Source organism: Pinus tabuliformis, chromosome 5_1 (genome assembly GCF_031772625.1).
Source record: "Pinus tabuliformis cultivar Carrire ecotype Pingquan chromosome 5_1, CPIR1, whole genome shotgun sequence".
NCBI classification, from domain to species: Eukaryota; Viridiplantae; Streptophyta; class Pinopsida; order Pinales; family Pinaceae; genus Pinus; species Pinus tabuliformis.
In genome coordinates, this window is record NC_142305.1 from 238,469,584 (window position 1) to 238,480,983 (window position 11,400).

Sequence of the window (11,400 nt, forward strand, 5' to 3'; positions counted from 1 at the left end):
TCTCCATCCATCATGCTATCAATAATCACTAATTTCCAATTTCAATGCCTTGAGTCTTTAAGAAATTCCTCAGTCTTGCTTCCCATATATCAAAGTTTCCATTGAACCATGGAGCCTTTACAAATTGATTGATTTCAACTTCAGTGGTTGAGGGAGACACATCTTTAGGAGGATTGGAGACTTTCTTCCCTGGCTTTTCCATTTGTGCTATAATTGATCAACATTCAAGTTGTTAGGCTTTGAGTGAAGGTACTAGATTCGATAACAATTGTTGGAAACACTGAGAGGGGGGGTGAATCAGTATTCCTTTTCAATTGTTACTTTTACTAGCTAAATCAATTATGTTGGGAACACAAAATGAATGATAGGAATAAATTCTTTTATTAATATAATATTTATAATAAATCAAGTACAATATATATAGGGCTCCAACCCTTGATTAAGACACCGATATTCAATCTTCCAAGCTCCAACATGTTTCAAAGCACCAACTTGGTCTTTTGTGAGGTCCCAACCTCTAGGGCACCAACCCTATCTTCTCAAGGCACCAACCTTGTGTTTAGAGGCTCCAACCATTCTTTGGTACAAGCTCCGACCTGGTTTCTTGAGGACACTGATCCTCTTGGGCTCCAACCCTATCCTTCAAGGTACCTACCTTGTTTTTTCAAGGCTCCAACCTTCAGGGCACCAACCCTCTAGGCTCCAACCCACTGCTATATTTTGTCTAGATATGTTTTGATATTAATTCTCTGCTCCCAAAATCTTCTTCACTGAATTCTGTCAATCTACAGTTTCATTGTAGTCTCCATGCTACATCATCAATGGCAACCTGTCTTCATATGAACGAGTCTTCACAATTCTTCATACTTTCCAACAGAGTTTGCAAAGTTTACCTCATGATGATCTCAACAATGCATCATGATCTTCAATAAAGTCTCCAAGATATGTTGATGTTTTTCAATAAGATATATGCGCTAGGTCTTTGTAACAAGTCGTTATTTGCACTATGGCTTTACTTTGGGTCCCATCCTTCGAAGATGAATCAGGTCAAAAGATTGTCGTCCCGCTCTGTCTTCTGCTTCCTTCTTCGCTCGGCCTTCAACTTCTGCTGCACCTTCGTCGCATGCTAGACCTTCAGCTTCTCAACCTTCGACTTCCTCTGTCTCTTCAAGTTCACGAGTTGTGAACTTTTTTATACTCTATTTTTATGCCGAGATAGATGCCCAGAAGTGAAGCATTTTAACTTGTTTTTATACGAGTTTCACCAATACTCAAAATACATGTTCATTTGGAAGGAGAGGCCGACTTATGGATATTCATCCAATTACTCATAAACTTGTTTTATTTAGGGAGGATTTCATAGGAGAGATCGTACTCAAGGAGGTCCCACATCCACGTCATCAATTGCAATCGCAATTATTCAAAATCTCGCAATCACAACTCTTAACATCACCGATATAACATGGCCGATATTCATACTTCTAATGAACCGAACACGATATAATTTTAAACAATAGTTAATAAATCTGTTAGATCCACAACTTCATCGCAATCGGTGATTCTTCGGGTCTATTGCAATCAGTGATTTGGGGTACACGCCCTTATCATAATCGGCAGTCTGCAATACTATCGCAATCAGTGGTTTGGCTGTGTCAACTCTTAAGATTTTTTATATGACTCCTGATGAGGCAGACATGATATAACATAACGGTGTATTGTAATGGTTCGGCGGGTCCATAATACACATATCGCAACCGGGGTTTTAAGCGATGACAGCCCTTTAAGACTTGTGATATGAAACTTCCGATGTGACGGATGTGATATTCCTTTAAAGCTTGTTCTATTGGAACGGTCGGGTCGGCAACTCAAATTGAAATCGCAGGTTTTGTGTGGTGGCATATAATAAAGTTGCCAATAAAGCACCGATATAAGTCGTTGATGTGTTTTGTGCTCTTTACTATTAACTCCTCCATTATGGCTTCTCTTCTGATAGCTCTACTCCTCTGACATAATGTTCCTCTTTGTTCTTCCGATAGCACTTACCCTTGGGCATATGCGATAACCTGCTTTTTCTTGGCTTGTTGCTCATGTGGCTTCTCTTTACTCCTATGACTTCTGATAGCTCTTCTTTGATGGCTTCCAATAAACTGCTATGATTACTCTACTGCTTTTATTTTATCTGTATATATGTATTTAATCCACTTGGATCTTCCATCGCATCAAATCATATATCAAACTTTCATCACTATGAGAATTATGATAAATGGGCATCAATAGGAAGCATCATGTATCAAAGAATTTGTCATCACAAACATTGTTATATTGAAAGCAATGACAACCTAGATTAACAGTTTTCCAACTACAAAAATTGATAAAAATCCTAGAACTATCTCATCTACCCACTGATCATTATGATACCCAAGCATTCGGGTTACCATATAAATTACCTATTTGGACATTTCTAGGAAAATTGAGACTGGATATGGGGGATTTTTCCAGGGTAATTCAACATTTTCTGTAAGGAAACATTAAAAAATTGTGCTTTCTAAGTGAAAGTCAATTTTTTATATAATTCCATCAAGACATCAGTTGAGAAAGGATGATGGGAGGCATGGTATTCAATTTGTAGGGCCTGGTAGATACTTTCAGGGGAAATGGAGAAAATGACTTCATTATTATGGGAAATGACAACCTTTTGGTTCGGCAAATATTAGAGATGGCACCATATAGTAAATTTAGGGAAAAAAGTAAGTTTGGGGGAAGACAAAATGGGGGAGAAGGGATTGCCAAATGATAAGATCATCACTTTTATCCATGAATTTTTGTTTTACCCAGTTGTGGAGCTTGTACAAGTTAAATTCGGACTGGGTCGACAATCTTATACAGGGTTTCGATTAGAGGAGATTTGTCAAAATCAGGGACAAGGGGGATCATGATATTTTCCTCTATAATTATTCCCTTTTCTTTATGGTTTGACATCTTGGAAATTAAATATAGGAGACAGAAAAAAAAAAATAAATAAATAAACAAATAAACAAATAAAAATAAAAATAAAATAATAATAATAATAATAAATAATAATAATAATCACAAAAAATCGCTTGATAGAAAGAAATTTGAAAAACACGGTTACCCGAGTGGAATTTGTTGACTGTGCGGAGGGAAAGTTGTTGTAGAAGGTTGACAATCATTGACAATTTAATTTTTGCACTTGTAGGATCAATGTCATGCTGAAAGAAATGAATTGCTGGCCTCCGATGGTTTTTATAACAATTTAGGTTGGTTGGATAACAACATAATTACTGTTTATGAAGCGAGAGAGATTTATTGTTAAAACGGACAACAATGGAAATTTAAATGAAATAATGTTCATTCAGGAGTTCACGACAAATTTTGAACATTGAAAAGTTATCTTTGATGTGGAGGGGGTGATGTGGTAGGACAGATGGCCAGAGCGGAGTGGTGAAGATAACAGGTAGCTTGCGGGAGATGAGTGGTGGAGGAGACAACAGATGGCGTGAGATAAATTGTGAAGGTGACGGGTCGTTGGTGGGAGATGGAGCAATGGTATTTCGAGGGTTGGGGGCGATAAATGGTATCGGGAGGGGACCCCACAAAATACCCAGGCTATGCCACGTTAGCCCAGGGGGTTTCAGCAGAAACCACTTTTCAGCGCGCCCCCCCCCCCCCCCTTCTTCATGTCCCTCTGTCATAGATCTTGGCGGAGTTAATCCAAGTCGTTGACTCCAGCACAATATTTAGTCACATATGACAAATCAACCTTGTCATTTTATTACATACCAAATACATAATAATCAAATAAAACATAATAACCAAGGTCTAAAACTTATATAATTGACATTTTGGAAAATTAAAAGCAACATTTTATTTGCTCGTTACAAGGGCCCAATTTTTTTTATTTTTCTAACTTTTTACTTTCTTTTCTCTCTCTCTCTCTCTCTCTCTCTCTCTCTCTCTCTCTCTCTCACTCACACACACACACACATATATTATTCCCTATTTATTTTTTCTTTTTCTTTCTCTCTTTTTTTATACTTTCTTTTTAACTTTTGAAGATAATTTGCAGAATGAAATAATTATTTACAACATCTCATGGTAGAAAATCAACATATAATCATCAAATTATCCTATAAACTATGGGACCCTAATGCCCTCCTTTTTCTCTTTGCACTCGTTAAGTGTTGGCATTTTCTGTTACGGTTTCCTCCTTTCCTCCACTCCAATATTTCTATAGACTCCCCACTTTCTCTATCCCTTTGCCTTTGGTGTGTGATGTCTTTATCCTTGGTGTTTCTGTCCCCTTTTCATCATGCCTCAGTGATGCATGTACAACCACCAAGGTGGAAAAGACCGAGGCCCCCAAGGCCATAATCATGCCTAGGCATAAGTGCATGAAGCTGCAGACAATTTCCACTCTGTCGTCCCCACCCCCCTCCAGAAATTCACAATGAGATTCGTCACCTTGAGTCCCTCTCTTCTGTTGATTGTCAAGCTTTCTCGGACATAGATTTTCTTTAGGAGGTAGCTCACTGGATTCCTGACCCTGACCACACCAGGGGAAGATGGAAACAATCTCTTAATCCATTTCCCTACATTGAGAGATGAAGACCCTATCAGGAAAGGTCTTGAAATAAAAACAAGAGGGGCGATACAACATCTTCTCTACTTTTATTGACATTAATCATGCCCAAAATTATCTACGTGTGTGCATGGAGTGAATGGATGCCAAAATATCCCATTTAGAGAGCCACCTCCAGTGAAAGCAAATACTCCAACTCCTCCTGAGGATTCGACGCCAAAGACCTTGCTCCAGTGACTTCTTTAGTCTCCTGATTTCCTGTTATGTATTACAATAGCTCTTTTTATTGTAGTTTGGTAGTTGTTAGGCTTGTTTTGTAGCAGTTGATTTTATTTTTGACAAATTTTCTCCTCTATAGGCTGTTAAAATATCTAGTTTCCCTTGTGCCAGATTGAGACTGCCTACAATGAACTATGTTTAAACAATGGTTATTTGGTTGGTGTGTTGATATTTTGTTATTAAGAGGTAATACCAATATAAATCATATATATATATATATATATATATATATATATATATATATATATATATATATATATATATATATATATATATATATATATATATATATATATATATATATATATATATATTTTGACTCAAAATTAATTTATTATCTATATAAATGGTTTAATATTCTCTTATTATAGTATTTTTTATGACTAGAGGAATCTACAAACTCACGTGACAGACACAAGGTCAATTATGACCACTACCACTATAACCCTTAAGTGCCTAAGTATGCCCCTTTCAGAGACATGACTAAATCAAGAGGATTTGAACCTTGAATCTCCTCGTACATAACACTTCATTTTCAAAGCCATCATCAATTGAGCTACCCCTGGAGGCTAGTATTATCTATATTATAGTTACTAAAAAAATTGAATTACGATTACTCTATTCTTTACAAAAATGATTGATTATTCTCTTCAATATAAATTTTATTTATTAAATTTTATGATATAATTTTTTTAATTTTAATGTTTTTTTAATATAGAATTAGTATTCAATATTAATAGTTTTATATAATTTATTTTCTTTTAAATGTTTTTATATATATGAATGGTATTTAAGATAAATGTTATTAGTAAATCAATGGTTTAATTTTGCAGAAATATAAGTTGATTTGATCTAATTCTTTGTGATTTTTTTTTATATATTCTCCTTCCACAGGCACATGAAAATCAGGGGATTTGAACCTCAAACCTCCTTGCACATAAAACTTCATTTTCATGGCCATCACCAATTGAGCTACCTCTAAGGGGTTGTTCTATTTTCAAATAGTTAAGTAAGAGTGAGACTACTATTGTTATGGAAAACCCAATAAATTCATTAAAAACCAAAATTTATAAATGAAAATGAAGAGGATAACAAATTTTCTTCTTAATCACTTACATAAAACTTAATTCACAATAAGTATTAATATTTATTTTTAAAATATATATATTTCAAAATTTTAAATTTATTTAGAAAATAAAAATACATATAATTAAAAAAATAATAATTAAAAAAAATGTTATTCTTAATCATTTTCACTAAACCTTTTTTTGTCGTTAAAAAAGATTCTATTAGCTAATAAAAAAATTGCATAGGATTTGCATTGGAGACCTTTCTCTCTCGACCTCACTCTGACCAGATTTGTTAGCCAGCAAAGATAAACATAAACAAAGAGAAAAATATCAGAAATTATAGCATGTCCATAACTCAAAATCATATAAGCTCCAAAAGATAGCGAGTATACATACATAACCAACCAATATATCAAAAAAAAAAATCAAGTAGTCAGGGCCTACTAGACGTTGAAAGGTTCTGGGAGTCTCATTCCCTCATGAGCGCGGTGTTCGAAATAGTCAAATTTTCATTCAATTTGATCTAGTGTTTCCATTATGTGTCTTTGGCTTCTCTGGATTGAGTCCATTCTATCCAACATCACCCATTGCTTGTGTTGTAAATCGTTTAAGAAGGAAACCAAATCATTCCTATCATCATGTCGCTTCTACCATAACTCTAGTAACCCCATGATGGTCTATAGCTTTCGATCCAGGGACTCTATCGAGGGTGGAGTAGTTGCTGAGCCAAGAGTTGACCCATATTCTTGAGCCAACTCGCCATTATATGCCCCTTCCCCCAACTTCCCCACCCCCCCCTGCCCCCCCAACTCTGCACTCGCCCTACCACCCCACACTTGAGCATTGCCATGGGGATCCCCACCATGCCTAGCAAAACCCCTCTATTAAAGTATACTAGGCCCCGAAACTAACCATTGGAGCACAATCCACTCACTAGCCTGAATTCCATGGACAATCAAGGCAGAATTCCCACAGGAGTGGGTAAAAAAAACCACCCATAATTTTGCAGTGTGATGCCTTAGAGCCCAAGAGAAAGCCTCCCCCAATAACATGCACCTCACCCAAAGACTTGAACTAAATACCCACACCCCCAGAGGCTAAAGGAAACCAAATGCAACCCCACAAGGCAGAGCCACCAATGACCACTCTTATCTATAAAACTATTAGTCTCCCCCAAGATACAACTTATGTTACATGATGTAATTACCACCCCACTGAATCTCCAAAGAACTCAGAGAGAAAATCCCACCCAAAACAAATTATCACCACACTAGTTCTATTAATTGCTTCACAGAGCCAACGGGAAAGGAAGGAAACTTCAACACTTACCAGGCCCCCGACGAAGAGCTTCTTGGTCCAATGGACCTCTGCCACGACACAACATTATTGTCACTATAACAAATGTGTTGTCCTTGATGGTAACCTACTTGATGAGTTGTCCTTGATGGCAACCTATTTGATGAATATTGTCAATATGATGATAACGGGATGATTTTACAAGTTAGTACACATATGACAGAGAGTATGGACAAAGGCATAGAAGTTTAGAGACAGATGAATGATAAATATGAAGTTTGAAGAAGTATGCATAGGTTCTGTGAAGCAAAGTCACGTACATACAAAGGTTTTGTGAAGCAAAGTCGCGTATACACATGTTTGGTGAAACAAAGTCGTGTATATGTAGGTTTTGTGAAGCAAAGTCACGTGCAGTTTCTGCACCATAGTATTCTCAATACCATGGGTCTTTACCATGGTATTGGCCCATAAGGATGAGTGCAGCAATGAACATTTGATCCCTTCAAAGAATACCATCGGCATTGTTAGCTCTGCTACAAGCTTCAACAGGTGAAGGTCAAATTCGGGTCTATCTGTGCGGTTCGTGCTTAAAAAAGGATTCGCATCAGCCATTTTTCTCATTTTCCTTCACTCTGCTTACACTCGCATAAACCTCGCTACCTCCGTTTTACCTCTAAAGCCCCGAATAAACCTGCTTTCCCTTAGATTCCCCCTAAGCCCAACAAGGTCGTTTTTAGCCCCTTTTCCTTAGCCCCGGGCGCTTAACCTATGAAGTCGCACCCATATAACCCTCCACCTTAATCCCCACCGTCGATCGCGCATCCCGATCTAACAGTCTCTGTGCTTTTCCCGCTCGTTAACTGGTAGCTCTTTCCACCGTCTAATCGTTCCTGCCACACGATACAACGGCATAAGCAACCCTCGCTCCTTTGAGTTGCCCACTCGTTAACACGCGAGGAAAGCGATTTCCCACCCATCACATCCGACACGCGTCACTCACTGACTCGCATCGCTCCCCCTGTGTACAAATTCTGCCTTTCCCCGTAAGCGGTGCGGGGAATACTACTTACTGCCCTCTCGTACGTTCCCCGCTCATTAACATTCGCACATCTCTGCCGCCCGATGGGCATCGGATCTACCCAACCGCGATCCGACGGCCCATGTTTCTCGATCCACGTTTTCTCCTGATACCCCCTGTAAGCCGATCTTAGTCGTTCATCCGCGCGATCCAATGGCCAATAATTGTTCCCGTCATACTCATGCCTCCGCAATACTGTCCGTGCCACCCTTGAATGCTCTGTGCTGCTGAAGGATGAAGGCGATCATCTACCAATTCTCTGCGCAGTTAAGCTTCAACTACTGCATTCAACGCATTGTACACCCGAAGGACGAGAAGTACAACCTTGAGCAAATAAACACATTTACCAGTTATGGAACTTTTTCGATACGACATTCCACCTATTTGAGAAGGACAACAAAGTACCAGAGAAGGTAAAAATTCATTCATTAAAGCAGCAGATCGTAGCAGAGGCCCATTTTAGACAGTTAATGTGGTTGGTGGTCCATTATGACCCCTCCACGTATAGGATAGCAAAACATTTTGTAATGAAACACTATATATACCCAAAAACAAGATGTAATGAGGGTTGATGGTTGTAGTTTTGATGTAAGATTCAACTTCTGGAGACTGTAACTACTGTGATACCTACAACGTCTAGTCTTCATTTTCAGCTAATACTAGCTTCTTTTGTTGTTAATTGCTCACTTTCCATTTCTACTATGTTCTAGGTTGTGCTTGTTATGCATTTTTCATGTGCTCTTGATGTTTAGCATTAGAGGGGCTGTCATCCCACCTCTGTGTTAGAATCTTGTATGTATCATTAAATGTGTTATGCAGGTTTCTGTTTGCTTAGTGCCAGAGAGCTGTCATCCTGTCTGTGCATTAGGAAATAGATTTGCAGACCTTTTTACTGGTTGCAGCCAGCTATCACATGGTATTGTGCATCTACTGGTGTGGTCAGTATTCTCCATGTTCAATTAATCCTCAAACTGTGAGTAATTGGTGATCTAAAGCCTTGTAGTCTGGGGGTGTTCACCCATGTCTGGGGTTAAGCATAGTAGAAGTGGTTATCTGGCTTGAATATGCATCAATCCTTCCATTCATCCAATTCCAACATTTTGTTGAGTTTGTAATGTTCCCGAGCATCTCTGAGATACAACCTAGGAGAGTTTCTTGGGGTGATAACAGGCATAACTACGGAATTGGCCTAAGGTATTGGCTAAGGCCTAAGCTATATAAGGAGATGGAGATCGAAGTGTTAAGTGTGTATGATATGGGTTATTAGTGAATAGTTTGATCTGAAATAAGTATGTACCAGGGGAGTATGATGATGGATCAAATCTAATCGATCTATACATTGAATACTCTGCTTATGGTTGGTTTGATCTGCAATGATAATGTTTTGACGTGATTTTGTTACTATGTATGGGTTTGACTGAAGTTCTATTGTGCAACAAAGGTATGAGTCAATAATTACAGATCTGTACGCAATTTTGTTTCAGAAAAAGAGTGTACATATGCTGATCATATTCTAAGTAGTAGTGTATCAGTTCTGTAATGTGGATATATTTGTACGCCGGTATCAAATATGAAAGGCGCATACATACACATAAGTGTTTTGTAAGGGTCACATACATATGCTATGGTTTTGTTGAATATCATCATCTTGATCAGTCTTGTTGTGTTTGTTGTTGTCTATCAATGAAGTCTTTCATGATGATCTTGGTTTAACAGTGATGATTGAGGTTCAATGATTTGTGAAATGATTTGTTGAATATTAATTATGCTGTTATCTGTATGTGGTTCATAGATTTGTGATTGGTTCTATAAGTGATTATGTGAGTATTTCAGTATGACAGTGATTCAGTTTCACAGCTTAGTGTTTTGAGATCTATAAGCAAGTATGATTCATGGAAAGCATGTATATACGCAGATATGCTTAAGAACAATAGCGTATATATTTTAATACATGGTTGATCAAGGTTTGTAGTAACAAAATTTGGTTTCTATGACGAACATTATGTGGATTGGTATTCTGGTGAATGGATTTATAGTGATCTAATTGCTTTGTTTGTTTGAGCTTGATTTGGGTCTCAATTGGTACATTGATTAAGTGATTTAATATGATGATTGGATTCGGTTTTATTATTTGATATTGAGCTTAAATGATGGTAGTGGGTCCAGTCTGAAAATTTGATGAAACATGGCCTATAGATTTGATGTTTTGGTTCAGGTGGATGCAGATTGAAATATTATAAAAAGTGATCCACAAGGAGTTGAAGATAAGGGGGTTGTAGTTCCCTTCCAGTAGGTGATGGAGAAAGAAAGCAGGTTGTAGCCTTCTATAGGTGGGTGCCTATGTGCTGGTATGAGTTTGCACCATTACAAGATTGTAAGGAATATTTTTCTTTAAGAAGACAAAGACGACAACAACAATGATTTTCTCCCACATTGGGTTTCCACTTAAAAATCTTGGTGTTCATGTGTGTTGATGTGTTGCTTATGTGTGATGGTTTATTTTGTTCTTACTGCAAATGGTTACTGTTTAATTAATGTCCATTGAAGTACTGATACACTGGTTCAAGTTAAACAGATGATGAATTAATTGAAAAGTAAGTTAACTGTATATACGCTAGTTGTATGCATAACAGTCGCATACATACACATGTTTACTTCAGTATAGTCGCGTACAAAGATCTAAATAAGAAAATAAATGTTTAAGTGAGTTTTAAAACACTGATTCACCCCCCCCCCCCCCCCCCCCCCCCCCCCCCCGAGTATTTTTCCCAACAAACACCACAAAATATCATTCCACCCCACTTCCGACTAGCCATCAGAGAATTGTCCATGCCAACTCTTGCCAGGGTCCCAAACCCAACAATTCACCACCTTGAGTGTAACAAGTTCACCACTCTTTCAATTAACATCCCTAACATTTCGTGTAGAGAACAAAAGAAGGGGCATGCATAGGATGGTGACCTATACATACTCCACAACAGTTTCACCACCCTTGGACACTCCCATAACCAACAAGATACACTGCCGCAAGAACACTGCCATCCATCTTATAACTCCAGTTTATCTCCCAACCCCTC